This window comes from Lagopus leucura, unplaced genomic scaffold (assembly GCF_019238085.1).
Source record: "Lagopus leucura isolate 7727_CA_CO unplaced genomic scaffold, USGS_WTPT01 Super-Scaffold_100088, whole genome shotgun sequence".
Taxonomy (NCBI): domain Eukaryota; kingdom Metazoa; phylum Chordata; class Aves; order Galliformes; family Phasianidae; genus Lagopus; species Lagopus leucura.
Window position 1 is genome coordinate 35,573 of NW_024962319.1, and position 25,009 is coordinate 60,581.

General features: G+C 47.9%; 1 protein-coding gene across 3 annotated transcripts in view; it reads left to right on the forward strand.

The window, feature by feature from the left end:
- Window positions 1–629: 629 nt before the first annotated feature.
- Window positions 630–25,009, forward strand: part of NCOA1 (nuclear receptor coactivator 1) — a 155,442-nt gene continuing 131,062 nt past the window's right edge. For all 3 annotated transcript variants that reach the window (XM_042887479.1, XM_042887481.1, XM_042887478.1), the window contains exon 1: window positions 630–715. The gene's annotated coding sequence lies outside the window, so the exon portion shown is untranslated. The remainder of the gene's footprint in view (window positions 716–25,009) is intronic.

Below are 25,009 nucleotides of genomic sequence, written 5' to 3' on the forward strand. Positions count from 1 at the left end.
AACGCGGAGAACGGCTGAGCAGCGGGTCCCCACGGCAGCACCCACGTGTCACTCCGCGCTGAGGTGACGGCAGGGCCGCGCTGCCCGGGGCTCCGGCACAGCCCCCCCGCGGCGCCAGGCCCGCCCCCCCGCTGCCAAGATGGCGCCCGCCGCCCCCTTCCCTCCCCCTCCCGCCGCTTTGGCCTCGCGCCGTAGGGGGGGGGGGGGGGGAACGATGGCGGCCGGCACCCGGCCCCTCCGCTGCCCCACAGCCCGAGCACCGCCGCGCCGCAGCGGGAGGCGGCGGAGAGGGAGGAGTAAGGGGGGAGGAGGGAAGATGGCGGCTGAGAGGAGGAGGAGGAGGAGGAGGGTTGGGGTTAGGCCTCCTCCGACACCGCCCCCTCGTCCTCCGTCCCCGGCTCCGCCCCGTCCCGCCGGGAGGGATCGCGGCGAGCAGAGCCGGAGCCCCGCAGCCGCGCCGCGCCGCCCAGGCAGGGGGCCCCGGGTGCCCGGGAGCCCCGCAGCGGGAACCGGGGCCCCAGCAGCGCCCGCCGCCTCCTCCTCCTCCTCTTCTCATCGCTCATCGCCTGCGGCGGTCTCCCCCCGGGCCGCCCCGCCGCCCGCCTCCGGCCGGGGGAGTCGCTGTCGCCCGTTTGAACGCGGCGGCCCTGAGCCCGCGGAGCCGGGGTGGGGGGGGGGGAACGGAGCGGAGCGGCTGTCAGCCGGGCGGCGGCAGGTGGGTGAGCGCACGGGGGAACGGGGAGGAGGGAAGGCGGGAGGTGGGGGTGTGTCGGGCCCCGGGGGCAGCCCCAGGCCCGCGGGGAGGCGCAGCTGTCACGGCGGGGGCGGGCACGGGGCGGCCCGGGGCTGCCATGGCGGCGGGCGGAGCGAGGTGCCCCTCCGTGTGCGAACCTCGACCCTTCCTCGGGAAGAGGGAGGGAGAACGGGGGGGTGGGGAGAGGGAGAAGATCCGCGGGTCGAGCGCTGCGGGGCCTAAACACCCCCCCATTCCTTCTCCTTCTTTCTTTTTGAAATCATATTTAAATGTTGAAAGTGGATGGAATAAAGTGAGGAAAAGCAGCGCTCCCTCCCATCCCCGTTTCCCTCCCGCCCCCCCCCCCCCCCCCCCCCCCCCCCCCCGGTGACCCACCTCCAGCTGCAAGTTGAGCACTGACAGTTGGAGGGGTTGGAAAAGAAGCCGTGTGCTTTCCGATTTGGTCGTTGGAGGAGACATGGCGTGCCCCAAGTTTTGGGTCCTCGCTGTGCTCCGTCTCTCTCCCACGCGTGCAATGAGTGACCCCGCAGCGCCGGTGCTGTGTGTGCGAGGGGGGGGGGGGTGGGGACGACTGCCCACTGGCATGTGACATTTAGCGGTAGAAAATCTGTTGCGGAAAAGCCGCTTCCTTCCTTCCGACATCGGCTGTTAGATGTGCCGAAATCCCTCTGTTTCCGAGGTGTGCTCTGACCTTTCAGCAGTAAGAAGTGGGTCACGGCAGTGCGATGCTCCTGCGGTTGTTGTGCGCCCAGCAGAGCGCGGTTTGGAGGCAGGAAGGTGGTGACTCCAGTTGGGTTCTGCTTGCTTCCATTGGAAGTTCGATCAGCTGGCGGTAGGGATTTGGATTTTCGCTTCTCAAGTATGGCACAGCCAAAAGAAAAATAATAAATAAAAGAGTGACACAGCAAAGTGGATTGTCACTGGAAATTTGGGCTGGTGTGGGTGGCTCAGGGCTCAGCTCTTTGTGTTGCTGGTCGGGGCTAAAAAAATGGTCCTGGTTTGCGTGGGCTGGCAGGATATACGTGTGCCTATAGGAAAATTGCATGTGTGTGTGTTTGTATGTTATATATGAATGAAAGAGTTATACACCTGGCATGATCCAGTTGCAAGTGATAGAATCGTAGCGTGGCTCAGGTTTGAAGGGACTTTACAGCCCCCCAGCCCTAACCTCCATCATGAGCTGGGTGTCTCCACCAGCTTGGGCTGCTCAGGACCCATCTGTGGCCTTGTGCACTTCCAGGGATGGGGCACCCACCCTTCTCTGGGACGATAAATTTACATGAAGAAGAAAGATGCTCTGTTGACTTCTGTAGAGATGCGCCATCCCACTGCAGGTCAGAGGCTGTGCTCTTCTGCCTCAGTAACTATATACACTCTCTAAAGGTCAGCTTGCTCTTGTATAAGTGAAAGTAAAAAGTGTATCTTAGTACGGAACTACACAGTGGTGTATAGATAGCTGTATACCCCAGGCCTTTTGCTCAGGGAAACATTGTAAAGCCACAAAAGGGAGTTAAAGCCACGCATGTGCTGGGCAGCCCAGGAAGTGGCAAAGCCCTTGAGCTCTGTTTCATGAAACTGATGAAAGTTTAAGCTGCCACTTCAAGGGACAAACTGCTCTCAATGGTAGATAATAAACAGTAGTAACTCTGGCAGCACCCTACCTGGCTCACAGCCGACGGGCATGATGAAATGTGAAATCTCAACTTATTTGCTCAAGATGGGTATCTGCTGTTTGGAAGATGTTGCCAAACAATATGGCAGCACAAACGCCCGCTTCCAAAACAAACAGGCTTCCCAGGAGGGGAGCAGGGGGCTGGGGAGGCAGAAGGCCTTTGCATCTTACTCACTTTGCTTGTAGTGCTCATGTTTTCCCCGAGCCTTGCCTTCTGATAATGCTAAGACACATGCTCACAATTGCGTGACTAATTCGTAAAATTAGTCATACACTTCCACTCGGGGTTTATTGGAGTCGTATTGCTGTCATTCTCACGTTGTAAAAGTCCACGTTGGGGAACATGTGCCCTCTGTTGACTTTCCTGAGGTCTCTGCGTGGCTCTTGGGTGGGCTGCTTACAAATATTTGATGCCTTCGGGACGGTTAGGCTTAATTGTACAGGCATATTTCCAACAAACTGATCTGCTGGAGATCAGCACCTCGTTGCTTGATGATCTGAGGGGGGTGATCTGCATGAGCTTGTGCAGGGATTGTCAGAAATGAAGGTGTGAGCGCTGCTGCTATAAATACCCTGTCCCCTGCATAAATAGTTTGCCAGCTGAAAAACAGTATATTTTGTTTAAGGAAACTATTTATATTACAAGTTATTCTTGTTTTGCCTGGTTGACTTTGTGTTTCTTTGAAGCGTGGCTCTTATCTCTTTGATCAAAGAGGAGGAATTAAAACAAAATAGATTTTCAAGTCGGAGTCTTCCTTTAAAGACAGGATTTTCAGCAGGAATGGCATGGAGTAACAGGTAAATATTCTAACCAAGTATTCCTGAAAGGCCAATGTAGTGTGTGATGTACCCAGCAGCATGTGGCCACTGCTTCTCCATACAAACTTTAATTGTAGGCAGATGCAAACAAGCGACTTTTAGTGCTTGTTACATGTTTGTATTGCTGCAGCACCTGGCAGTCCCGGTCCTGGTTTGCAGTGGGGTGGGATTAATGGAAAAATGGAGCAAAAGCAGGTTCTGCTTCTAAAAACTTGCAGTTTAAACCAAAGGCAAGAGGTGGAGGAGCTGGACTGTGATGGGGCAGCAGCAGGGCAGCCAGAAGTCCCAGCAGATGGGCTGGGGAGTGTGCATTTGGGCTGAAGTAGGATCCATTGGGACTGGGAGGGGATTTCTTGTGCCCAAAATGGGCTGGGGGGTGTTCACTGGGGCCAGAATGGGTTGGGGGAGGGATCCCTTGGGGCCAAAGTGGACGGGGGAGGGTCCACATGAATGGCTGTGCTGAAGCTTGGAGGTGCAGCAGCATGCTGTGGGGCTTGTGCGAGTGTGAAAGCAGGCAGGAAGCCTTCACCTCTTCCCCTGGTGCAGCAGGATCTGGAATAGTTTGTTTGCCTATGGCTGCAACAGTAAAAATGAAGGCTGGCTTGTAAACACTTCCAAAGTTTATGCACAGAGCCTTGCGTGTGAATCAGACCTTTTGAGAACAGGTTTGTGACGCTGCTGCAGCATCTCCACGTAGAGGTGACTGTGTGAAATGCTGTGGCTACGGTGTGGGACAAAACTCAAAGCACTCAAGGGTTTCTGAGCCCTGGTCTGAGTGTAAGGGATGTGTCAGCACCACGCCATTTACCTGCGCTCCTGTCATTTGCAAAGGGGAATCTGCTGAACTGGTTTGGAGGTTCTTGAAGCCTGAACTAATTTACCTGGCTGGGAATGTAGGTTAGAAACTAGGCTTTGCTTGGCTTTGGGCGAAAGCCAACGCGCTCTGCAGGGAAAATGCAGGCTGAATAGCTTCTGTGCTGATAATCCTGCAATATTTGTCCTCCTCTTTCTCCTGCAAGGCAGGTGGGCTCTCAAGTGCTCACCCAATTGACTGGGAAGTAACTCCAGCACATCTCGGTGCAGGGAGCAGCAGGATGTTCCCCTCATGTGCCCTTGGGTGAGTGTGAGGAGGTGCTTTGGGGAAGGCACGTGGCAGTGAGCATCCTCACCTCCAGTCAGATCCCCACCCCACTGCCTAAACGACGTGTATTTGTGCACCAGCGTCTGTAAATCTGCACAAATCTGTTTAAACCTGGTTTATTAGGCTCTGTAAGCTGTCCTGGCAGTCAGGTTTAAACCAGTGTGTCCATGCAGAGATTTGCCTTGATTTAATGGAGCAAGCTGGAGTTGCAGGAAGGTGATCCAGGAAATGAAAGCAGTTTGCTGGCTTGCCTCAGTGAACTCTCCGGTATCCATATTTTGCTCTGAAGATCCATAAATTGTCTGCTTACAGCTGACAAGTGGAAGGGTTCTTGGATGTGTTTGCACTTTTCTAGAGAGGAAAAAAATATATCCTTATGCACCAGGTTGTGTTTTAAACAAGTGTCCCGGTCAGGGCTGATCCTGCAGCTGGCTTGGGAACACAAATCGTTACAACGTCTGTGCTCAGCTATTTATGTGTATTTTGTGCTTATGTGGAATTATATGGCATGGAATATTCTATGAAGTGAGCTGAGGCTTGGGTTTCTTTGGATTCATCTTTTTCTCCCCTTTTTTAGCTTGATGTCTGAAATTCCAAGGGTCCCTTTATAAATTTTCAGAACAGAAAGACTCCAAAAAATAAAGCAGTGTTGCAGGTAGAGAAAGAAATAGGCTTGTTTCTTGTATTCCTGTGGTGCAGGTATGAGCGAGGGGCTGTTTAAAAGCCAAAGAAATCAACAGCTTGCTTACAAACGTGAAGTTCAGCTCTTGGTTGTGAATAGAGAGATACGTGTGCAGTCCCAGCCCTGCCTTGATTTGAAATGGTCTGAGAGTGGGTAAGTGCTGGTAATGTCACACACCTGACATCTGTGTTGTCTCTTGCATTCTGTCTTAGGGAAATAAGGACCTGGGGAGGGCAAGGAGCTGCCAGCCCACAGCAAAGCAGTGCCCCATCTCAAGGTCTCACGGTGCTGTGCTGTGTTTCAATACAAAAATAAGAGGGGACTGTAATTTTTTCACTAAAACTCTGCACTGGAGGCTGAAGAATGAAAGCTGACCATCTTTCTCTATCTTATTTTCCCTTTCCTGTTAACAAAGCCGGGCTGAATTAAAAAAAAAAAAATAGAGAAAAGCCCTGAACTTTTCAGACCTTTAAATCAATTAAATTCATGCGTAGAGCGCACGAGGAATCTCGCAGCTCGGAATTCTTCTCTTTCTTCTCCATTCTTGTGAGCTCTGTGCTCACTGCTGCCTGCCCTCTCCTCCCCCCAGAGCCCGCGCTCCGCTCTCCATCTCAGACTTTACATCCAGTTTCATCAACAGACTTCAAAGGTCTCGAAGAAGTTGAGAGATGAGCGTATTACTGGAAGTGCCGCGCAGCGTTTGGCTTTGAAGTTCTTTTAAAAGGAGGGGAAAAAAAAAGAAAAAAAAAAAAAAAAAAAAAAAGGTCTGACTTAACCTGAAAAGGATTTTGACACGTGCTTGTGAGCGGTTATTTTAAATCGTGCTGGAAAAATTGTGGCTGAAAATAAACAACTCAGCAGAGCTCGACCTGTTGTGTGCTGGGCTGGGAGGCCTTGGGGCTGCTGATGTCTGGGGGATGAGCTGAGATTTGCAGCAGAGCTTTGCAGGATGAGTCCCCCAGGCTGCCTCTGTGTTCTGAGTTGTGCTCAGCTGAGGGCTGAAGCCCAGACATGCGTCTTGTGATGGTGGGAGATGCTGTAGTAGGATTTTAGGTGCTTTGGAAATATTTGTAGTAGAAACTCTTAGGATAGAGTCATAGAATGGCCTGGGTTGGAAGGGACCTCAAGGATCATGAAGCTCCAACCCCCTGCCACATGCAGGGCCACCAACCTCCCCATTTCATAGCAGCCCAGGCTGCCCAGGGCCCCATCCAACCTGGCCTTGAACACCTCCAGGGATGGACGGGGCATCCACAGCCTCTCTGGGCAGCTGTTCCAGCACCTCACCACTCTCATAGGAAAGAACTTCCCCCTGACATCCAACCTCAATCTTCCCTCCTTCAACTTTAAAGCCGTTTCCCCTTGTCCTTCCATTATCTGCCCTTTCAAAGAGTTGAACCCAGTAGGTTGTACTGCATCCTTGTATGACTTGCATGTTCAAACTGAATAGTGAGGAGCTGTGTGCATAATGCTGCAAAGTGCCAAACTGGAGTGTTTCAGAGCTCAACTTACTGCAAAGTTGAGCACGAAGTCCCAGTGTGCACTGGAGTGTAATCAGTGTGAAGCCTCATTTTCTGTGGTATGAAGAGTTAGACTTTCCTGGAATGGATTTGGTGTGTGAAATCTCTCCAAATGTCAATTGAAGAACGCTGGTGTATGGAAGAAGTGAAGGATCAGGTGAAGCACCCTGTTCTGTGACTCACTGGTTAGGAATAAGGACTGGAACTGGCTTGGCAGCAAGCAGCTCCTCTCTTTTAAATTAAGGTTATGAGAATCCAGCATTTTAGAGCACGCTTTGTGTTTATACTGTTTGCACGCCTTCTTTCCCAATCAGTGTCTTTCCCATCGTGGTGTCCATGCGTTGTTTTTCCACAGAGGTCATTTTTAAGTGTTCTTTGTAAAATACTCACAGGTGAATGTTGTGTGGATGCCCCATCCCTGCAGGCATTCAAGGCCAGGCTGGATGTGGCTCTGGGCAGCCTGGTCTGCTGGTTGGTGACCCTGCACACAGCAGGGGGTTGGAACTGGATGAGCATTGTGGTCCTTTTCCATGCCATCCTGTGATTCTGTGATATGATTCTGTGAACTTTCCCTGGGTGTGTGCAGCTGCCTTCTCAGATCCATACTTTGGTGTCATCAGAATGTGTTCTGCGTGGACGTCCCATGAGCACAGCTGGATCCCAGCACCGCTGACAGCTGATGAGTAGTTATGTCCTTAACCTTTAAAGCAGTTTACCCAAACTTGACAGCGTTGGCATCAAGTTCTGTTTTTTGAAGATGCAGTGACGATAATCCCTTTGAAGGCCCAAAATAAATAGAAGAAAAGGCTTTAATGAATTCAGAAATGTCACTGAAAATGGCGCTTGGCTTGATTTTACACTTTTGTTGTTGTTGGAAGCAGAAACAATATTGTATATGCATAGCTTGCTGTATGGAAAAAAACTATGGGAAAAAGGTGATTTGATTAGTTTATTTTTCATATTCAGTAAAAGCAAAGGAACTCCCTAAATTGTATTAATTAGATCTGTCATGTGGCACGATGTGATGATTTCATATGGTCCTCTTGTTCTTCTGTGGATGAAGTATGTTTAAACAAGTAATATAGCAAAAAAACCCCAACAAACCCACAATACAAAGAACCTCAATTTGCTTTTGCAGACCAGACCCCAAACCTGGCAAGTGTCATTAAATCAAAAAACCATCTAGTCTGTAACACTGCACACCCTGAAGTTAGGAAAAACAGATGCAGCTGTAATTACAGTTTTGTAGCCACATGATATTTTTCCATAGATGCTCCTCACTGTATGGGTTGGACTGGCAAAGTGGAACGGATTAAGGTTGCACAGATGAGCCTAAATCTCTGACTCTATAATTTGTAGTGCTTGATTTTGCAACCTGCTTAATTTTCTCTAATGTTTTTAGATGATAAGCTGCTTTCCACTGTTAATTTCTGATACGAGCATCGCATGTGCATTGGCTACATATGTAATGCCCCTACAAGACAAAAATACACGATCCCCTTTTTTACTCCCATTTCTCAGGTGAATAAAACAGAACAGCAGAGATTGAATGATTTGCCCAAGGAGCAGGGTGTTTGTGAGAGGTAAATGACACTTGACAGGTTGTTCTCAAGTACCCAGAACGCTCGGCTACTCTGCTTGTGGATGTGAATTTATGAAATGGGGTGCAACTTTCCCAGGGCGTGCCAGCAGCCCTCAGGCCTGGCTCCAGCACTCCTGCTGACGGGTCTGGCGGCCCTCGCTCCTTGCAGCAGGGATTCCCAAACTGTGGCATGAGTGTGCTGGTTGGTGGTATGTGGCCTCTTCTCTGGGGTAACAGTGATAGGACAAGAGGTGATGGCCTCAAGTTGTGCCAGGGGAGGTTCAGGTTGGAGATTAGGAAACATTTCTTCTCCAAAAGAGCAGTGATGCAGTGGCACAGCTGCCCAGGGATGTGGTGGGGTCACCAAACATGGAGGTGTTCCAGAACTGTGGGGATGTGGCACTGAGGGATGTGAGCAGTATTGGTGGTAGGTGGATGGCTGGACTTGGTGATCTAAAAAGTCCAATTTAATCATTCTATGATTCTATACTAATGGGGCATTTGGTGATGTGAAGGTGTTAAATCCAGAGGCAAAGTAGGAGCACGAAAGTATTGTAGGACCCTTGGTGTAGATGAGCTCCCATTACAGAGCTGTAACGTCAGTGTCTGTGGAGATGGGATGTGTGTTCCTGAGGTGGGGTTGGGGCAGCACCAGGCTCCTTGTTTTGGGGTGTGGATTCTCAAAATCCTAGGGTGGTTTGATTTGGAAGGGACCCTAAATTCCACCCAACCCTGTGCCCAATGCCCCGTCCAACCTGGCCTTGGGCACTGCCACGGGTGAGGCACCCACATTCTCTGGTCAGCAGTGCCTGCGCTTCCCTGCCCTCATTGCGAGCAATTTCTTCCTATCATCTAACCTAAACCCACCTTTTAGTTTAAAGCCATCATGCTGTCACCACACTCCCTGACAAAGAGTCCCTGCTGGCCACATAAGGCTACAACAAGGTCTCCCCAGAGTCTGAACACCATTGCTCTCAGCCTGTCCCCATAGGAGAGCTCTCCAACCTCTGAGCGTCTTCATGGCCTCCTGCTCCAACAGGTCCACATCCTTCTTGTGTTGGGGCCCCAGAGCTGAGCACCCCTTAGTGTGGGGAGCAAGATGGCTGAATCTGGCAGGGGAAGCTGAGTGTGTGTGTGTGTGCACTGCTGAAGAAAAAGCAGAAGCAAACTGCAGCTGCTGGCCTCCCAAACCCATCCACTTTCATTTCCAAATTCTGAGCAGCCCTGCTGGTCCCTGTGCTTGTTGACTCACTGGTAGGTGTGCGTGGTGCTACGTGCGAGCAGAGCCGGATTCCTGCCTTCGGACTCTTGCCACAGAATGTGTGATTACAGAGATACCACGGGCTTCTTGAAAACAGCATTAAATAACTCCTGAAGGCTTTTTAAGGAGGTATTTTAAAAACAAGAAGCGTGCTTGGACTCTTGTATTTCCTTTGGATGCTGGAAAATACCTATGCCGGGTAATTTATACGGCCCGTGTGCAACTGGCAGGCTGGAAATAAACTTTCTGGGGTTTGTAAAAACAGTTTAAACAAATCTGCTTAAACAAGATTGAAGTTTCATTGCAGAGATTTGGAGAGCAAGGGGAAAACGCACAGCACAGCCATCAAAAATTAAAACCACCAAAAAAACAAAGCATACTTGCCTGGAAATATTTTCCTTCTGTAGTGCCCATTGGTTTGCTGCCCAGAGAAACTGATACTGAAAGTGCTGGAGGGTGCTGTAGTTGGGTGTCTTGCAGAATGGCCAGCAACACTGCACCACTACATCTGCTCCTTGAGTTGTCTTGCTGCTAATTTGTGCTCCTTTGAGGACTCCTGCTTGCTGAAACCAAGCCCAGGGGCTGCCAGGGCTTTTGCAGAGTGTAAACCATGGGGTAGGAGGGGATTGCCATGTGGCAGCTTGGCACAGGCTTGTTCTACTGAGTTTGGAGCTCTGGCATTTGACTCTGCGTTCAGCTTTTGGGTTAAGTCTTCTAATCCAGTGCAGCTAGATGACTTCAATTTGTTTGCAAAGAGATTCCTTCTGATGGGCCTCCCAGAGTGTGAGGCATGGGAAACCACCGCTACTCGAAGACAGAGGAGCTGAGTTTGCTTCAAGCTGTTCAAATGCCATCAGTTCGGAGATAAGCGTGTATTTTACATCCTGATCAGTGAGTTATAATGAGATTTAGAGCACTAAATGAGTTCTCGGCTAACCCACAGAATGATGCATGTGGCTCAGCACAGAGCTATTGTTCTCGTCAGCCATCGCTGGTGAAATAACACAGGGAATTGTGATATGCTGCAGCCTGGATTTAATCAGCAAGTAGCTTCCACCTTCAGGAGATGACTTAAGTAGATAGAAGGCGTTTCTCAACGTTGGCAAAAATTTCTGCGTAAGGAAAGTAGTCCCAGCCATTCCCAGCAATGAAAAAGGGCTATCTGGAGCTTCAGCCACGTGAGCAGGCTGTAGGATTAAGTGTTCTCTGTTGTGACGGGTGGAAGTCATGTCTCCCAAGTGCTGTTCTGTTTCTCCATTAGAAGGAGATAAGAACCTGTACAGGGAAGGGTTGTGCTGGCCAGCAGAGGCATGGCAGGATGGGTCGTGTGGGAAGAAGGTGGTTTGTACAGGAACACCGCTCGGAGCCCAGCTGTTGGGTGCTGCAATGGATACCTCTACTGTTTGGATTCCAACCCAAATGTGCCTGCAGTCAAGGCTTTGAATTCTTCATCGTGTTTTTGCAGAGGTTCCTGGAATGGCCCAAGTGCTCTTCAGTTCTCAGGCCGTGTTCTACTGGTTCCTGACCTTCTTACAAGTAGGTCTTGAGGGCAATATGTGATGGAGGTGGGATGAAACAGAGCTGCAGCCAGGGGAGGCACAGTGATGCTTTCCAAGGGGGTAGTAGATCTCTTTAGTAGAAGGGCCTGGAATTAGTATGGCACAGCCTGCTTGTCAGCCTCAGCTCTTCCTACCCTACCTGTTCCGCAGCAGATTGTCAGCATTGGAGATGGTCTTTTTCCTCCTCTGCAACCCATTCTGTTTCCAGAAATGGCTTCTTCCCCTCCCTCCTCCCCCCCCCAGCACTGAAACCCAGCTTTGTTTATTCCAGCCTCATTTCCTACTTGCTGTGTAAGGCTACCACGTCTTCAGTTCAAGGTCCCTGTAAACATCATGAATAGTCTTATGTCTGCGAGCTGTTTGAATACATCACAAGTTTTGTATACCTGGCCATTTTGAACCTCCTCCTCATTAAAAAAGAAATAGAAGCCTCTGAAATGACCCATTAGAATTCTCAGGTGGGAGAAAATTAGCATGGGGGGAGTCTCAGAGATGTGGCAGTCCAATGCACAGGCATGGATTTGCTAAAGAAACACAGCTAGGTGGGTGGAAATCATGGACTATTGCTGTCTGCAGAACAATTCATTCTCGTTTGTTTTTTTTCTCTTTTTGTCTCCCAGCTGGATAGAGCTCAGACCTAATTTTTAGTACCTATTTCAGCCATTTACGCTGTGCAATGGTAAAAGGATCATTAGAACATGATCTGCTAAGTCAGTGCAGGAGGGTTTGCATTGAGCTGCTTGTGTTCCCACTGAGGATGCGCAGCCACATTTTGTGTCTCATTGGTCTGGGGTGGCTCGAAACCTTTTGGCCTATGAAGCGATTCACTTGTTAGTTTTTGATAGAAGAGTCACAAAGGACAAGTGTCTGGCTCCCCTGTATCAAGGATTAATTAGCTGATTGCAAAGCGCTTTGAGCGTAAGTCATGTCACTTAACACCAAGTCCTCTTTAAAGGGAGAAGAGCTGGAGCTGCCTCTCCTCCTGCCCTCACCAACCAAGACTTGGACAGATGACTTCTCACAGTGAGTGCATCCTCCTGAAGGGTTTCCTTCCACCCGAGGACTGCAGTTCTCCCTGAAAATCCAACACTCCTTAGAGAAAAGGAGAAAGCCTTTATAAAGTAGTGTGGTACTCTTGCTTTGGAATCACACCTACTCCTGCTGTGCTTCTGAGATAGACTTGAAAAGGCATCTCTGCTTGCATTATTGGTTAACCCAAATAAACGTTTAGGAAGTAATAGCAGTAATTAGTATTTATAATGAGGTAGTAACATGCAACCTGAATTAGCCCAAGCTCCTATTGTGCCTGAAACGAAAAAAGCTGCATAGGGAGGGACAGCGGTGACTCAAGTGCGTTTGTCACTTCTCCAGTCTAAATCCACTGTCACTGATACTCAGGACACTCTTTTAGTCATGTCAGCGTAATATTTAATAATACACCCTGTCTGCTTTTTCCTTACCTCGATCCCCATTGGGTTGAGATAGCCAAACTGTGCTCACAGCTGCCTTTACATTCAAATAGTCCTTGTTGCCAGGAGCGGTGTGCATAGAAATGTCACGTAAGAACATCTGGGCTGTGGTCTTGCTTACTGCTAAAATGCTTGGGATGAAGGGTCCCAGACTGAAATTATATCAGCAGTTTTCATAGGCATGAAGTGTTGGGATAAATATTTGAGTTAACTATCTTGTGTATACTTGCAGTTAAAAAAAAAAAAAAAGAAATAGGAAAAATCAACGCTCCTAAAATGAAGGGGTTTTTGTTTTTGTTTTAAAGAAAGATGACAGAAAACCCCTTTTTTCTCTAATACATTTTTTTTACACTCTTCTTTTTCAGTTCAGGTTGCACTCTGCTGTTTGTTAGTGCAGCTAAAGTTTGGATAGAGGTCTTTGTAGAGCCATAGAGAGACGGTTCTTATGCAGCCACGACGGTGTACCAGAAGCTTGGAGGATATAATATTTCAGTATTCAGCCCTTTGTTATGAAAATGGCTTTGGGCAGGCTGTCTGCGTTCCACAGTGGACCCTTGGCAATGTCAGTTGTGCCACATCACTGTAAAATGTGGCTTTTGTGTTGGTGTTTTTATGGGATGCATTCAGTTACTGCTTAGCCACTTCTTTAATGCGTGCTGCGTAAGTAGCGTGAAGTACTTTAACAGTCAACTTGAGCATTATTAACTATTTTTTATGTAAGCCTAATTTATTGAAGCTGATGCTGTCTGTTAACCATCCATCCGCTGTCCCAGATGAGTCATTTGTGTTCACTGCACAGAGCTCGGAGCGTTCAAGAACATATGTAAAAAAGCATTGCCTAAATAACATTGCTGCCTTTGCAGACATCCCCTCCTGGGTACCCAGAACACAGCGGTGCAGTTCTGCATTGGTTGTGCTGCAGCAGGGCACCCAACAGAGCAGGGCAGCGTGGAGCTTGAGCACTGCTGCACAACTGCTCTGTTGTTTCTTCTGTCCAAACCAACTTTGGAGGCAGAAGATTCACCCGTCACGTCTAAAAGTATTATTTTCTTTCTTTAAAAGCCAAATTCATGAGGGAAGATGGTAGGATGGACGTGTTTAGTCCATTTAAGTCTGGTTGTTTCCTAAGAATTGGAAGTCAGGCTATCTGCACAAGTGAGACGATGACTGAGCTGTGCTGGGCTTCTTATCGCAGAACGGTTCTCCTGTTCCAAAGGAAGAGAGTTTTTCCTGATTTGCTGAAGTGGCCTCGCTCGAGATCCTAGAGGATGTTTATCATAGAATCACAGAATGGCCTGGATTGCAAAGGCCCACAGTGCTCATCCAGTTCCAACCCCCTGCTGTGTGCAGGTCACCAACCAGCAGCCCAGGCTGCCCAGAGCCACATCCAGCCTGGCCTTGAATGCCTGCAGGGATGGGGCATCACAGCCTCCTTGGGCAACCTGTGCCAGTGCCTCACCACCCTCTGGGGGAAAAAATTCCTCCTAAGATCCAACCTAAACCTCCCCTGTCTCACTTTATAGCAATGCTGGAAACAGATCCAAGATTTTACTCTCAAAGTGGGGCTTCCTGGGCAGCACCATCTGCACCTGCTAATCCCAAATCATGACTGAGTAGCAAAATTTCCAGGCTTTTTTTATAACAGCTCCTCCAGAAAGCGGATACTTACATATACTGAAAACTCTCTCCTGCTCAGTGAGTTGTGTGTATCTCATAATGATACTTTGAGAAAAGAAATACTGTAATTTTGACTTGGGCTCTCTGCTTTTATTGTTGAGGCTGCACCTGAAGAAACGCCTTTTTTAATGAAAGAAACCAGTGTTTATTTTCCTTGGCATGCTGGCATGGTCCCTGGTGTTGATGGGGAGTTCTAGTTTCTAATGAAGCTATTGAGCTGCTGCCAGTAATTAGCATCTTTTTAAAATCTGGTTTTGCATTTGAATATCACTTTCTGGAGAAGTGTAGGGGAAGAGGGGCTGCTGGCCTGAAACCTATAGAACATGACTTGCCATTGGGCTGTGTAAGCTGGCTCTTGGTGCAGCTCAGCTTAAATTCACTGGTCACTTAGCTGACCTCGAGATGCAGCAAACATACCCAGGTGTCCCATTTATAGTTTTTTTTTGCTTTAATGGATGACTGCTGCTTAACAAGCAGAGCTCGATGTCCAGGGCTTGTCCTACAGTAAAACAGACCATCACAGTCCCCATCTCAGGGCCTTACTGTATCCTTGGCACTATGTGTTGAGGAAATAAGCAGTGTGGGATGGGATGCTCCCTCCTGCCAACCCGGAAGACCTGGGTTTGGATTGTGGCATCACACAGCAGTTCCCAAAGGAATGACTGCTGTGTGCCGTGCAGATGGATGGGCTGCTCCATTGCTCCCCATGGTTTGTCAGTGCTGGTGTAAATGCCTTCATAAAACCCTCGTGTAATCCTCTTAGTCAAGCTAAAAATATGCAGGGCTTTATTTTTGTGTTTATGAAGATTTTATCCTGGGCAAGGTTGTGTTTGCTTCCAGTAGATGCACGTGGTATCCATCTGTTTGGATTTCGTTATTGTTTTGGCAACATTTGTGTAGGGTATTATGCCCTATCAAGATCTCTGGAATCGACTGTAATTCCTGCTTGAAATGGTTTAAATGACGTTTCTGCTCCAAATTTAATGGCTGTGCATACATTGTATAAGGGCTGCTAAAACGTATTTCATGTTTGGTATCGTGCTGAGATCGTGGCCCCGATGGTTTAGACTGGGGGATGGCGCTGAGCTCAGTGTGCAGCCAACAGGTTGGGGAATCTCAATCTGAAAGCAATGGGGAAGCTTCCCAATGGACTACAAAAGATGTCAGCACCTGTCCCTATGTGTTCCCACGCTGATGAAGCCATGACTTGAGTTTTTGGGGTCTAGTGCAATAGAAGCTTCAGTTGTTGTGTCTGATGTGTGTGGAGTTCCTTGTTTCCTGTACACCTTGATCTTAGCCCTTCACTTGGCATGATGTGGCAGTGCTGCTGCTTATAGCCTCTGTGTGAGATGGTGAGGAACCTGCTCTACAAATTGGGATAGGCAAATACCAAAAACTGAACAGGACTGTATCAGAAATCTGCTTTCTTTGTTTCTTTTTTGAGTCTTTATCACAGATTGTGTTTTCAATGGCACGAGTCGCTTTGAGTTTTGTCCATTTCCCCTTATTGCAGCACACGCATTTCCAGGAGAATATTTGTTTTTACTGATTTCTCTTAATACAGAAAGAAAATTCCAACTCTTTGTATCTCAAGGACATTTCCAAGATAAAAAGCTGTGATAAGCTTTCCATCAGAAAAACCTTCCGGCTGAGAGTCCCTGAAGCCAAAATACGTAGGAGGTGGGTTTAGGGGTGCAGCTTCAGTTCTGAGAGCTCAGCTGGTTGGGCTTCATCACATCTGTGCACTTCTTGTGTTTCTTGAGGAGTTACGTCAGAAAGGGGGCTGCAGTGGGTTACTGGAAGGCAGATTTTTAATATCCATCATCCTTGTCTAAGGCCAGTTTGGATGGGGCCCTGGGCAACCTGATGTAGTGGTTGGCAGCCCTGCCCACAGCTGGAGGTTGGAATGAGGTGATCTTTGAGGCCCCATCCAACCCAAGGCATTCTGTGAATCTCATCTTTCAGTGGGAGGTGGGGGGCCAACAAGCAGTAAGTATCAGAGAGAATTAATTACTGGCATTGGTTGAAGTGTTGGGGTTTGAGTGTGGCCACATGGAACAGGTTTGTTTGCAGTCGGTCAAAGTCTGTGTTCTGATTTTGTCAGAGGATGAGGGGGGCTTGATGAGAAAGGAAAAGGTCAGAAAACTTAGGATAGTCTCAAATATAGCTTTCCATACCCATTCTCCATATAGGTTTTGTAAAACTGAATATAGTGAGTCTCCAGTAGCTGATTCAGGTGTTTCAACTTACTCTCATGCGTTGGAATCTCTCACGTAAGTGCTATGAATTTCTCAGCCTGCCGGATGCAGGCTTGGACCCGGTGAGCAGAGCTTCTCACCCTGGCTTTTGAGGTGGCTGTGCCGGGCTGGGAGCACCCAGGAAAGGATCCCCTCCAGCTCCCCTGCCTTCCATTTTATGCCAGCAAGCTCATCTGAGCAGCTGAGGATCACAGATTACATCTAAATGAAGTGATGGCTGTGCTGGTTTGAATCAGAATCATAGAATGGCCCGGGTTCGAAGGGACCTCGAGGATCATGAATCTCCAACCCCCCTGCCACATGCAGGGACACCAACCTCCCCATTTCATACTAGACCAGGCTGCCCAGGTTTGCTTGCAGTCTTTCCAAAAGGAGAACAAAGTAGCTCATTCCAAGGCCACGTGCACAGCTCTGTGCTGTGGCTGCATCTCTCTCCCACAACTGGTGAGATCTGTTTGCACATGAGCACGCTTTCACCTTGCAGCTGGCCACACGGAGCCAGCAGCACCTGCACGCAGCTGTCCTGACTCAACAGCTTTCTGCTTTTCCTGCAGGATCGTCCCTTTCCCCTGAAGGAGAGGTGGTGGAGTGATGCACAAGCTGGATGAGCACTGTGGGCATTAACTAGGTGCTCTGTGCTCCATTAGCATTCTCATTTTCTTGCTTGCTCTTAAGAAAACAAATTCACTTGCTGAGGTGACAGACTAAAGGACTGCTTTTCAGGGTCTGAAGAAATGGGTTGACTTTTTTTTTTTATCAAAGAGTAATTAAAATGAGTTTCAAGTGCTCTCTCAGCTTAATTTTGAGCACTTAAATGTTTGTTGAGGATTGATTTATTTAAAAAATATACATATATATATATATAGCAGGGATATACTTACAAAGGGATGCAATGAAGACTCTGAATTTAGGCAATTTTTCCTCTTCTGAAACTAAGATGAACTTGTTAGCTCCAGCTGATGTTTGTGTGGTTTAACCTCAGCCCGAGGCAGTTGGTTTTCTGTTCCTTTTCCTTTTGGACTCTCTTTGCTTCTAATGCTCTTAATGCTATAACCAAGGTTTCTGGGCAGCCAACATTTAATGTAAGATAACCAATTCCTTACTTAGAAGTGAGGCACTGGCACAGGTTGCCCAGAGGTATGGTGAATGCCCCAGCCCTGCAAACAGCCAGGGTCAGGCTGGGTGGGCTCTGATCACTGATGGAGCTGTGGGTGTCCCTGTTTGCTGCAGGGAGTGGGACAGATGGCCTTTAAGAGTCCCTTCCAACTCAAACGGCTCAATAATTCCATGCTCCTGACCCTGTGTTTTTGCACAAGCTGCCCTGTTGCTAACTACACTGTAGGAATAGGATAAAGAATGGTCTCAGAGACTCATTGGAGCAGATTATTTTGGCTTCCCTTGCACTGCTGCTCTTCAGTGTTCTCCTCACAACTCGAGAAGTCCTCGCTTAGCTGAAGCCCCATTGGAAGCTGAAGGTTGTTAAAATGTTGTTGGGCACGATGGTTCCCAGCTGTGAGTAGATCTGTTTGCCATGCCAGCAGTGCCTGTTGCTCTTGTCTAGCTGTAAAACCTTGTAGCAAGAGCCAGTGGGTGAAGAGGAGACCAAAATTTGGGCAGCATGACCGCCTGGTTCCGGCTCCAGCATGCAGGTTTTGTAACTGCCATGTCAGGAGTGCTTCTTATCTATACTCTGTCTGCAGCCACATGCAAATTCTATTTCTTTAAAATGATTTAGAAAAAAAAGCACACCAAAAACCATTGCAGTACAGCTACAGGCTGTTAGATTTGGTCCCCAGTACAATCTCAGCACAGGAGCACAATGTACTGATAAGCTCAGAAACTTCTGCAAGCAATGCTTAAACGGTTTGAGAAGACTTCTGCAAAACTCAGAAGTGTTTTCTTTTTGAAAAGATAGCTGTCAGTTTAGGTTGATAACTACCTAAACTCAGACTTTATTGCACATAAGCAGGAAAGAATCTGCAGTGGGATCTGGCAGTCTTGGAATACTTTGCTAAGCACCTCGGCTGCAGCAGGAATTGCTGAGTGCATGGGCTTGGTGGCTCGTGTTGTTTGCAGATGCTGTCCAGGGACCTGTGCTCTGTTCTTCCAGCTGTTCTCATTGTGGCATCATGGTAAAGAAACCTCGGAGGTTCTGCATTGCCTTACTGTGCTCTGCTATAGTGGATTTGGGTGCAGGTTGTTTCTTTTGGTCTAGACCCATTCATTTTTTAAATAACGTTTCACAGGCATTCTATATATTTATATGGTAGAACCATGTAATGATGTGGGTTGGAAGGGACCTTTAAGATCATGTAGTTCCAACCCCCTGCTACAGGCAGGGACACCTCCCTCTGGACGAGGTTGCTCAAACCCATATATGTGTGTATACATATACACATATATATGTTAGTAAATAGCTAAATGCTGGTAGGCCTCTGTAATTAGGACCATTAACACAAGAAATAAACAGCTGCGCAAACATTTTAACATTGATCCTTGTTTATTCTGCAGTTTTGGCTGCATTCTTTTGACATTAATAATACTAAAAGAAACCCAAATCCAACCATAGAGCCCTTTTTTATGCAGTGGGGACCCAGAGCTCCCTTCACATGCCCATGGGCAGGTGCTGTTTCAACAAAGCATCTCACCCCTAGAATCTACTGCTGAAGGAGTTGAAGGTTGCTCAGGGTGCCCCCAGAGCCACTGTAGGTCACAGAGGAGTAGTTTAGTAAAGGATGCTGCCTTGATTATTTTAGCCTCTTTTGCGTGGCGAGGAAGCAAAGGATGAGGCAAAGCGATGTGCATTATTATATTCGGAAATCCTAATTGCTCATCATGGGTGATGTTAAGCAGAGGGAGCGAGCAGAGCTTGGTCTCTCATGGTGGGCATTGGGTTAACGGTGATACCGATTGGAAATGTCTTTGGCAGCCTGCTGCAGCCTCGCTTATGGTGTTAGGGAATGCAGAGAGTTCTATTTCACTTCCCTTTCTGTAAGGCTGTGTAACAAGGCTAAATTATTGTGTGGCAGGTTTTAGTGAATTAGCTCCAAGGAAAAGCTTTGCTTCGTTACAGCAGGGCCTGAATACATCTTACCACGCCTTTAGCAAATTGCATTCCTCTCCAGGTTCTTTTTCTTTGTAGCATCAAATCGTGCTCATTTTTCTAGAAGCTGTTTGTACACTTCATTTTTAAGGTTTTACTTATTCAGGCGTTTCAGTGCCTTAGTTAATAGTGATGTTACAGGGTCGTCTTGAATGAAACCAGTCTGCTTTTAAACACATAAGAAGGGCTGTGGGGAGAGGAGCGCGTGCGGCTCCGACCACGTTGTTTTTCAGCCTGCAATAGTTTCTTCTGACTTCACCCAGAGACTGCAGCGGTGACGTCAGCCAGGATCCAGCGTATGTTCTGTCTGTCAACTCGGTGATGGATTGCGCTGAGCCTTGCCAGAGTCATAAACTGCCTGGAGATTGTAGTCAGTCGGTGGTGGAATCTCGCAGAGAGGGAGCCAAAACCTGAGAAGTTCAGGAGAAGCCTCTTGAGGAGTAATCTGAGGCTGAAACCTTCCTGCTGCCGTGAGATGTTCTGTGAGGTCCCATCCCTGGATACCAGGAGGGCGAAACTACTTATTCACAGCGTCATCATGGGGGCATCGCTGCCACTTCCAGTCCACGTGCTTTCAACATGTTGGCTCAACAGGTTTGCATAATGATAGGGTTTGGGCCATTGTAACTCTAACACCATAGAGTTATTTCTTTAGAAAAAGAGAGAGAGATTGCAAAAAGGAAAAACAAACACGATGCCACCAGCGAATAGGGTTTGTTTGTTTTTGATAGGACAAGGGGGAATGGTTTTAAACTAAGAAATGGGAGGTTTAGGTTGGTTGTAGGAGAAAGCTTTTCCCCCAGAGGGTGGTGAGGCACTGGCACAGGTTGCCCAAGGAGGCTGTGGATGCCCCATCCCTGCAGGCATTCAAGGCCAGGCTGGATGTGGCTCTGGGCAGCCTGGGCTGCTGGTTGGTGACCTGCACACAGCAGGGGGTTGGAACTGGATGAGCACTGTGCTCCTTTTCAACCCAGGCCATTCTGTGATTCTGTGATTTTTAATCAGTGTTAAGACATCATCAAATAAACTTTGATTTATATGGAGCTGCATTGGGTGTGAGGACTGCTTGGAGTCCAAAACTTGCCCCATGAGTTTGGAGTTCAGACATTTGATGCAGTTAGCGAGGTGCTAAAGCCAGGAATATTTTTACAGCCTAAAATGAAATGCTGTGCAGAAGGTGCCTGCTAATTGTCAGAGCCAGTGTGTGCGAGCAGCAAGTGGAAAAGTGGAGCATAACTGCTCACATTGCCTGTGAGGTGCTGGGTGGAGAGGAGTTAAGTGGTCAGACCTGATGGGAGTGAGAGCATCAGGGTGTGAAGAGTGGGGTTTGAGGTATGGGGTGGTATGGGGAGCAGAGAAGGTGGTCTCAGATGGGATAAGCGAGTCAGTGGATTCAGGAAGCTGCAGTTTTACCCACCGAGGTGCATCGTGAGGAGCTGCTGCAGGTAAGGGGGAAATGTGTGGGGATGCTGGAGGATGGAGAAGAGACCTAACAGAAAAAGCACAGAGAAATGCTCCCTGACTGAGGCACCTGAAGCTGTTAGGCACTGTGTGAGATGTTACTTACAGGTGAAGAGGGGGTTTTTAAAGAAGTTAAATTAATGGCACCCTTCCATCATCAGGGTAAGATTCACTTGGAGAGCAGCCAGCCTGTCCCTTAGCCTGTGTGCTTTGGATTTTTGGGATTGACGGTCCCAAAAACCGGAACATTTTTAGGTTGTTTCAGATCTTAGCCAAAATTCTGGTAGGAAGCACCATGAATTTTAGTTGCGAAAGAACTTGACAAATGCATTTGTCAAAACTTGTTTTAAAGCTAAATAAATTCTGGTGTCACAAGTGGTGTTTCTAAAATAGTAAGTCTGGCATTAAGCCATAGGAGGTGTGAACTGTACCGAAACGAATACAATGGGAAAATAAGACAGGGAATGCTAGGACTGTTAAGAGCAATTAGCAGCTTTTTAGTAGTGAGGAATTTAAAAGTAACAATTCTGGCTATTTGCCTGCAAGATTTTGTGGATTGGGAGCAAAACAAACCAGCCGGCACGGAATAGCCCTTAAACACACAAATCTTCATGTCTAAATTTATAGTGTATATAAAGTACAAGTTTCCTAACAGGCAATTTTATCAGCAGCGGAGGCTTCATTGCCTCATTTAACAAAGCACTTGTGAACAGACTATGGGAACAACCCTGCTTTTGTGGTGAGATGAGCTCATAGAGATGTTCCCTCTCACATCTGCTTGTGAGTTATGTTTTCGGACAGATAAAGAGCGTATATACATGTTTTATCTATTTGTCTGTCTTATCTATCCAGAGATCCATCTGTACAGAGATCCACCCCCCCATCTCTGTGGAGAACCATCTGTATAGAGATCTGTCCTATAGATCCATCATATAGAGATGCACTCCTGTATAGGATCCATCTCTAGAGATCCATCTCTAGAGATCCAGCACCCTAAAGATCCATCCCCCCATCTCTATAGAGATTTCTCTGTTTAGATATCCATCCCTCCCGTTTCTGTGGAGATCTGTCTGAATAGAGATTCATCTTAGAGAGATGGATGCCTGTAAAGGATGGACTCCCTATCTCTTTAGAGTTCCATCCCCCTATATCTGTAGAGATCCATCCTATACAGATGGACCCTTCTATAGGATGGACCCCCCCATCTCTCTAGACATCACTTCTGTAGCGATCCATCCTCTCATATCTATAGAGATCCATCTGTATAGAGACCCATCCCGTAGAGATGGACCCCTGTATAGGATGGACTCTTCATTTCTATAGGGATCCATCCAGCCATCTCTGTAGAGATCCATCTGTCTGCATATGAAGCTTTAACGAATGGGGAATGCCAAACCAAAAGAACTGCTCCAAAATCGTCCTGTCTTGCTGTCCAGAACTAACCATCTTAGACCATCTTGATGAAAGCCCTGCTGAGCCCATTCTTCAGCTGTCAGCATGCAAAACACTCTTGTTCTCGTTAGAAGAAAACACTCCAAATGATAATCTTATCTCCAGCCAATATATACGTCCCAAAGAGGAAACTGGGATTTAATTCTGCACAGTCAACTTCCTGCAGTGCCCAAAGCCGTGGAGCAGCAGCCACAGCCTAACCCACTTCTTTTCAGCATGTTTGTGCTGAGCACACAAAAGGTGGCCCTGCTGTTTTCTTGCTTGCAGAATAGAGATGAGATGCACAGAAAAATGAGCAGCCAGCAAGATCTTGAAAAATGAGGAACTGGAAGGCGGCACGGGGAAGAAATTCAGATGGTCTGAGTGCTTTTAATTATTACCCCCATTGAAATCTCTCTGCGGCATTTCCTTTGGCTGATTCAGCGCTCCCAAAAAGTTGCCCTGAATTAGAGCTGGGGGCTGCAAAGTGTGCCCACGTGGGATTTTGGATCAGGACCAGAACTGCAACTCACTGCTGCCATACGGGAGCACCCCACTATTGAAATTATCAAACAGCTTTACAAAAGCACTTAGACGTTGAAGCTTTCCTACTCAAATCCCAAGCACTTGCAGTCCACAGGCTGTGAGGGGGTTGGAATGCTGTAATCATTGCTAATAAAATGATGGAGTTGTAATATTGCAGTGCTGCTGCTTCATTAGAAGAGAAGGAGGCTTAGATCCCAAGCTGTCTTGTTGCAAGTCCCTTTCAAAACAGAATGGAATAAAGTTGTGTGCAGGAGTCTCAATCAAAGGGATTCATATTTCAAAAGGAAGATACCCTGTAAATAGGCAGGGAAATCAATCATTTTGTGAGATAAATACACAACATCATTATTGGACCAAAATGAATGCTCAAAACAAGGCAAAAAGAGTTAAAAAGAGGCAGGATAGATTTGCAGAAGGTCATGGAACCTCAACAAACTTGTTTAACCTCTGCGCGAAAATAAGGAAAACAGGGTAAGAGCCGAGAAATAATTGGCTTTAATGTTCAGGAGGCTTTAGACGGTAACCCAAGTCGTTGTTACACTGGTGTGATATGGTCGGCTGGTTTAAAAAAGCCCTTTTTGGAGGGATCTGGATGACTGATAATAAGCAGCGAGAGTGGAAACTGTGAGCGGTGCCACACTCTCGACACAAAAGGAGGAATTAAGAAGAGAGAAGTTTCAAGAGCCTGGAATGGGAGGTTGTAGCCAAAAGAGCTCTGTCACAAAACCTCCCTTGAGTGCAGAAGGCTTTCAGTGCATAAATCAGTGCTGAGAAATCCCTGCGGAGCTGAGTCCTGGTCTGGCACCAAAAAAATAAAGGGAAGAGGGTAAATATCTGTCCCTGATCATCTGCAAGTAACTCCCTGGCACCGAGATTTTTCCTGCCTTATGGCAGGTATCAGGCACCCCAACCTTTGGGAAGAGCAGCCTGTCCCTCTTGGGGAGCCCCCTAGTGTAGGAAACCACTGGTGCTGCCATGGGGATGGCATCTGTGGGGGGCTTGAGCAGTCTGTTTGCTGATCTTCTGGAAACTGTACTGCTTGAGGGGTGAGTGAGAGCTGACAAGCCCCTGATGAGGCCCCATTTCTGGAGGCATTCAGGACCAGGTTGGATGTGGCCTTGGGCAGCCTGATCTGGTGGGGGGCAAGCCTGCCTGTGACGGGGGGAGTGAGAGGGGGGGGGTGGGTTGGAGCTTGGTGGTCTTTAAGGTTCCTCCCAACCTAAGCCATTCTATGAAGATGGTCAAAAAGACCATTTGCTGAGCTATTGCTGCCCCTGTTTGTAGGGGTCTGGCACCTCCTTGCAGTGCCAGCTGCACAGAAAGGCTGTAGGCATGGGAGGGTCCAATCAGTAATTAGAGCACGGAGCAGCAGGTGGATGCTTCTGTAGGCACGCAGAACCATGGTGGAGCCTGGCATGTGGCTCTTGCTGCATCCACACCTCTGTTTAAAAGCAGTGACCTACTTTATGGAACGCATGGTGTTGCCGCTGCTCTTCAGGATTCCGTGCCTTCCTCCCTGCTCCTGTGCCGGGGATCCATTAGATGACCCATGGATAATGACCCAGCACTGGTACGTGCACTTTGCCCAGGGAGTTCACAAGCTCATCACACACCCATGCGAAGCTTATAGAATTTATTCTAGCTTTCTTTAATGCCAGCGACGAATGTTTAATTGCTTGGTGTTTTCGGTTGCCCATGTGGGTCTGCAGCACACGGTCGAGCCTTTAAAGTATGGTTTCAAAATAGCAATCCCTTGGGGAAATGCCTGTTTGCTGTGCTCAGAGCAGAGCCTTGGTTTATGGAGCAGGGAGCCTCGTGCCTCTTGTAAATACGCAGAGATGCTTACTAAGCTGCTGCCTGCTTGTCTGCATAACAAAGACGGGAGTTATGCAGTGGGTGTAGAAAAAGGGTGGGACGCGCACTTTAACCTATTAGGCTTGCTAAATCTGGGGAAAGGGGCTTGTGCTGTATTTATCAGGGCAGCTATCTGCGTGCTGGGTTCATCTCCATGGGTGCAATGCCGAACGTTTTACTGGAGGGCTTGAGCACACGGCATCAGAGAAAAATGAGATTT